Source organism: Maylandia zebra, linkage group LG9 (genome assembly GCF_041146795.1).
Source record: "Maylandia zebra isolate NMK-2024a linkage group LG9, Mzebra_GT3a, whole genome shotgun sequence".
Classification (NCBI taxonomy): domain Eukaryota; kingdom Metazoa; phylum Chordata; class Actinopteri; order Cichliformes; family Cichlidae; genus Maylandia; species Maylandia zebra.
The window spans coordinates 580152-585904 of NC_135175.1; the positions used below are offsets into that span (position 1 = coordinate 580152).

Consider the following 5753-nt stretch of genomic DNA (forward strand, 5'->3'; position numbering starts at 1 on the left):
GACGCATTTGTCGCCACATTTTGAGCACTCTTTGGATTCGGACAGCCTTCGTCACGTCGCCGTGATGTCATTGCCTCTAAATGTGGCATTGGCGCATCCTTCCCCCGGTTTCGGACACGACTAACCCTCAAATTTGCGGAGAGGTAGGACGCATTTGTCGCAACATTTTAAGTGCTCTTTGAATTCGGACGGCCTTCGCCGTGTCGCTGTGATGTCATTGCATCCAAATATGGCATTTTAAGCATCCTTCCCCTGAATTTGGACACAGCCGGAGAGTGACATGCGGTCATGCTCTGAGGCTTATCCACAGCCATCCACTTGGGAACATTGTTCAGGCAATGCTGTAAGTGTATATATTTTATGAGGAAGTTGTTAAAAAAAAGCATAATTAGCGGTATTTGTTAAAAACTATATTTTATTTGTAATTCATGAAGGTTGATTTGTCCATGTTAAACAAGGCAGTTTTGATGATCATTACTGTTGCTCAAGCTAATACAAAGATGTAAGGTCACATTTTGAGTTATTTCGTGATTCAATATTTATGTAAACACGATCATTTTTTCTATCCTGTATTTCTTTTCAACTACAGTTTTCACCACTTGTCAAATGAAGATTCTGAGTAAAAAGTCAACTCTACTCAGACTCGTGTATTCATTGACAGAGGTTTAGCTTGGTGTTTAATCAGAGTTGCTACACTCTGCAGCAGAACACTACACTGTGTGTGTGTGGTGCTCTTTGTTCGTTTGGGTATCCAGAGTGAACAGAGAGACATGGCAGCCGTTTTTTAACTTGGACTTTCAACTGCTTAATACATTTCAGAAAATGCACTTTGAGCATATTTATCTTCTTTCTCCAGAAATGAACCCAATATTGACCATGTGTTTAGTGAATACCTCAGGCAGCAGAAATCCAAGAAACAGGAGGAACCATCATGGAAGGACAGGGCCCTGCACGGTATGTACCACCGGCAGATAGAGGAGGTGGCTGATATCTAGAAATCCTACCAGTGGCTGGACTGAAAGACAGCACAGAGGCTCTAATCATGGCAGCACAGGAACAAGCTCTGAGCACAAGATCCATAGAGGCTGGGGTCTATCACACCAGGCAAGACCCCAGGTGCAGGCTGTATAACGATGCCCCAGAGACAATCCAGCACATAACAGCAGGGTGCAAGATGCTAGCAGGCAGGGCATACATGGACGCCATAACCAAGTGGCTGGCATAGTGTACAGGAACATCTGTGCCGAGTATAACCTGGAAGTCCCGAGGTCAAAATGGGAGACGTCTCCAAGGGTGATGGAGAATGACCGAGCTAAGATCCTGTGGGACTTCCAGATACAGACGGACAAAATGGTGGTGGCTAACCAACCGGACATAGTGGTGGTAGACAAACAGAAGAAGACGGCCGTAGTGATCGATGTAGCGGTTCCGAATGACAGCAATATCAGGAAGAAGGAACACGAGAAGCTGGAGAAATACCAAAGGTTCAGAGAAGAGCTCGAGAGGATGTGGAGGGTGAAGGTAACGGTGGTCCCCGTGGTAATCGGAGCACTAGGTGCGGTGACTCCCAAGCTAGGCGAGTGGCTCCAGCAGATCCCGGGAACAACATCGGAGATCTCTGTCCAGAAGAGCGCAGTCCTGGGAACAGCAAAGATACTGCACAGGACCCTCAAGCACCCAGGCCTCTGGTAGAGGACCCGAGCTTGAAGGATAGGAATTATATATATATATGCGTTGAGGTCAAATGTTTGTGCATGTTGGAGGTATTTTTCTAGTTTGTTGTGTTCAGTGTGGGAGTGATAATTAGCATATTACACATAACACTTTTCTAAAGTTTACTCTAGTTTACTCTTATCTAAAGTAATTCAGAGCATAAATCACTCCCGCGAGAAACCAATTCGTTATATTACTTGTTAAGCTACTTTCACATTTCTCTGTAAAATCACCGAAAACTCATTGTCTCATAATTATAATTCAACAATATAAACCTATAGGCTACACTCCTATTCACGGGATTCTTCTATGGGAGAAGAAATGCCCTTTTAGAAGCTGTTCTTATCACTTAGCAGTCATATCAGCTATTTGAAGAGTGAAAATTCAGACATAGAGAAACCACTGTGTCATCGCCCACTTGATGTGCCCTCTTCATTTGGTAATGTTTCTCGTATAAATATGAAGCACTGAATCCCACCATATAAAGATAAAATATGAGGAAGATCATGTTAAAATACAAAATTTTTGTGCCATTTCTAACCTTTCATAGAGCAACGGGAGGTGGTAATATATAAACAGAAAAACGTACAGAGAAAGGTCAGTCATGTCAGTGTCACCTGGTCATTTGCTTTCACTGTGTGTAGCAACACTGAGCTGTGAGCCATCTTTCTTCTGCTGTTTGCTATGTGACTCGCCTTCCCACGCTCTGTATTTCTGTTCCTATATCTCCACTGTTTTAAGAACAAATATGCCCCTCCATGCATTTCTTTATGTGAAAGTGAAAAAGACAAGGAATACTGGAACAAACACTAGAATGTGGTTGACAGGTTTTTAGAACTGAGCATTTAGATAATATTTTTACAGACTGTTCAAAGTCTTAATATGGCTGACTCTTACCAACCGCTCCTGATTGAAAAGCGCTCTCTGGTGCTTTAAATGAGTATATCCTCTGCTGAGGACAGTGTCCATATTTCTATTTGCCAGGGCAAACCATGGGGATGTAGGGAAGGAGGACCCAGGCGCGGAGCTCTGAATATCAACAGTGTGTTTATTTACAGTGTGGCAACAACTGATGCACAATTAATCCTCGTGCTCCCCAAGACTCCCGTGTGTGTCTCCCACTCTGACGTTTGTGCTCCCCGCTGTCGTGACTCTGCACACCCTGTGCGTGCTGTCCTTCCTCTCCATGTTCCTCCTGCAGGAAAACAATGGAAGCAGCCGTTAGACACTGACCCCAGAACCAAAACACAAGCAAAAACAACAAAATAACAAACCCTCCCAGGTCACAGTCCCAAAGTCAGACCGCGCATCCCGCAGCAGTGCAAAAAAAAGAAAAAAAACCCCACAAAACAGTCTCAGGTGGTCCATCACTTTAACAAAAGAGTTCAGGTGGCCTACCTTGGTCCCGTGATAGCAGTAGGACGCTTTAGGCGGCCTACCTCGAGTCCAGTGGTGGCAGCGCTGTAGCTCCGGTGGTCTGCCACAGGTCTGGCAGCAGCGGCGAAACGGTTCCGGTGGCCGGAAAACAGAAATCAGAAACAGCTTGAGAAATATTTTGCATGTTAATTGGCAACAGGTCAATAACACGATTGGGTATAAAAAGAACATCTTAGAAAGGCAGATGTCAGATGTCAACCAGAACCAGAACTACAGCTTGGTGAGTCAAAAACAGAATTAATTAGTGGGAGGGGATATTTATTCTTGACGGTGATGTCGTTTAGACCCCGGTAAACGATGCACGGTCGGAGCGTCCCGTCCTTCTTTCCCACAAAGAAAAAACCCGCAGCTACGGGGGAGGATGACGGCCTGATTCTTCCTGCTGTTAGCGACTCCTGGATGTAATTCTCCATAGTTTCTCTTTCGGGGCGAGACAGGTTGTACAGTCTGCTAGAGGGTAGCGAAGCTCCCGGGAGTAGATCAATGGCGCAGTCATATGGTCGGTGAGGTGGTAGTGAGAGCGCCTCGTCTTTACTGAACACCTGCCGTAGATCGTGATATTCAGGGGGAACGGAAGAGAGGTCTAGTGCTGGTGGCGGGACTGGGCTCCGTTCCGTTGAGGCGGGGGGAACGGCTGACCCCAAGCAGTTTGCCAGACAAAACAAACTCCAGCTCGCGATTCTCTTTCCGGCCCAATCAATGTGAGGATTATGCCTCTGTAACCAGGGGTAACCTAAGATAAGCGGGGTGTCAGGAGAGGGGAAAGTGAAAAAGGAAAGCTGCTCCTGGTGGTTTCCTGATGCGACTAACTGTACTGGCGCGGTTTGGTGAGTGATATAAGCAAACACCTGATTATTCAATGTGGACGCAGGGATGGGCGGTTCGAGTGGAGTAAGAGATACCGCTAACCTCTTAGCCAGTTTCTCATCCATGAGGTTCTGTTCCGCCCCGGAGTCCACCAGCGTGGGGCATGTAAAAGTCTGGTTATTAGTCACAATGGTAACGGACAGTAACAATCGGGGTCTAGTAGTGCTGAAAGTGCTGCCCACCGGACTTACCGGTGGGCCGGGTCGTTTGGGCAGACCGGGCAAACAGCGATGCGGTGACCGGGCCTCCCACAGTACAGGCAATCCCCAGCCCAGAATCGGCGTTCCCTCTCCTCCGGAGAAAGCCGAGAGCGCCCGATTTGCATGGGTTCGGGCGGAGGAGGCGATGGAGAGCGCATACACGCAGCCGTGGGTGGGGACGAAGAAACACGGATCCCGGGGCGCAATACGGAGCCCATAGGCTTAAGCCGCCGCTCGGCATCCCTCTCCCGCAGGCGTCTATTGATCCTGCGGGCGAGGGAAGCCAATTCTTCGAAGGATTTAGTTTCCTCGTGAAACGCTAGTTGGTCTTTCATCTGGTCGGTTAGCGACCGTAAAAAGACCCCACGGAGGGCCAAATCGGGCCAACCCACGGCGACCGCTCTGGTACGAAACTCGACTAGGTACTCCGCAATACTACGCCGCCCCTGACGGAGCCCCAGCAATTTCTGCGCGGCGTCGTCCTCCGAGACTGGAGGGGAGAACGTAGCCTGGAACTCCTCCAGGAAATCGTCATAATCGCAATCACGAATGGGGTGAGAGGTTAAATAAGTTCCGCGCACAAGCTGGACCCAGAAGCAGAGCACACACACACCGGGGTATGAGAAAAAAATAAACTTTATTATAACTGAAGGTGTCCCGGGAGGGTAGAAGGAGAAAAACGCGTGGAACCAGAGAAACCGAAGGACCGGGAGGTGAGTCGCGCAGGAACGCCGCGAATGGGACTGTGGGAGGCTGCAACAGGAAAAGGATTATTGGGGTGCGGGGAAATGGCAGCATACGAGGGGAGGTAGAGTATGCGTCTTACGATGATAGCGGGGCCGAGGGAGCCGGAGGGAGGGGTGAGGGTCCGCGGGGGAGCTCCAGAAAAGTCGAGGCGGCGAGTGCTGATCGTGATCCAAATTCCGGACGGGCAGGTGGACAGGCAGGTGGCTCAAAACACGCCGAGTTGTGATCTGAGTACACAGGGCAGAGTTAGTGCTAGTTCAGATGAATAAGTTTTCATAAGGGCTTTCCCGCAGGTGTACGTTACCGCTGAAAGACGACTACGGACTGGCGTGGAGCAGCAGGCTGGGCAGGATTAAATAGTCCACCTGGTGATCGCCTGGGATGGGATGCAGGTGTGGAGTTAGCAGCCACGCCCGTGGGCGTGGGCATCCCATCAGCACCTCGGACGCTGGGCCGCGGACCATGACACACACTGGTTGCTAAGGTTGCTTAACATAAAATTATGAAGTATTTGAATATATCATCATCTACTAAACACAATGTACTCAAGGAATTCTGGAAATCTGTGAGAAGGGGAAAGGATTGGAAGTCAATGCTGTGATCTTCAGACCATCAGACAGAGCTGCATTAGAAACAAACATGATTTTGTCATGGTGATTGTTACCGGCACCAGACCTAGGGGAATCTGGACCGGCAGCAAGCGGCACACAGGCTAGAGAGCACTGCGTAGCCAAATATGAGCAAACTGTGGATTAATAGAGAGGACACCGAAGTTAGCGTCTTGCTCAG

General features: G+C 48.6%; 1 long non-coding RNA gene across 1 annotated transcript; it reads right to left on the reverse strand.

Annotated features, from left to right (window-relative positions):
* Window positions 1-2775: 2775 nt before the first annotated feature.
* LOC143420450 (uncharacterized) lies at window positions 2776-5407 on the reverse strand. The gene is made up of 4 exons (XR_013100279.1): window positions 5269-5407; window positions 5044-5191; window positions 3112-3201; window positions 2776-2908 (listed from the first exon to the last, which is right to left on the reverse strand). It is a non-coding gene; the product is annotated as an uncharacterized LOC143420450 (long non-coding RNA).
* Window positions 5408-5753: the final 346 nt, after the last annotated feature.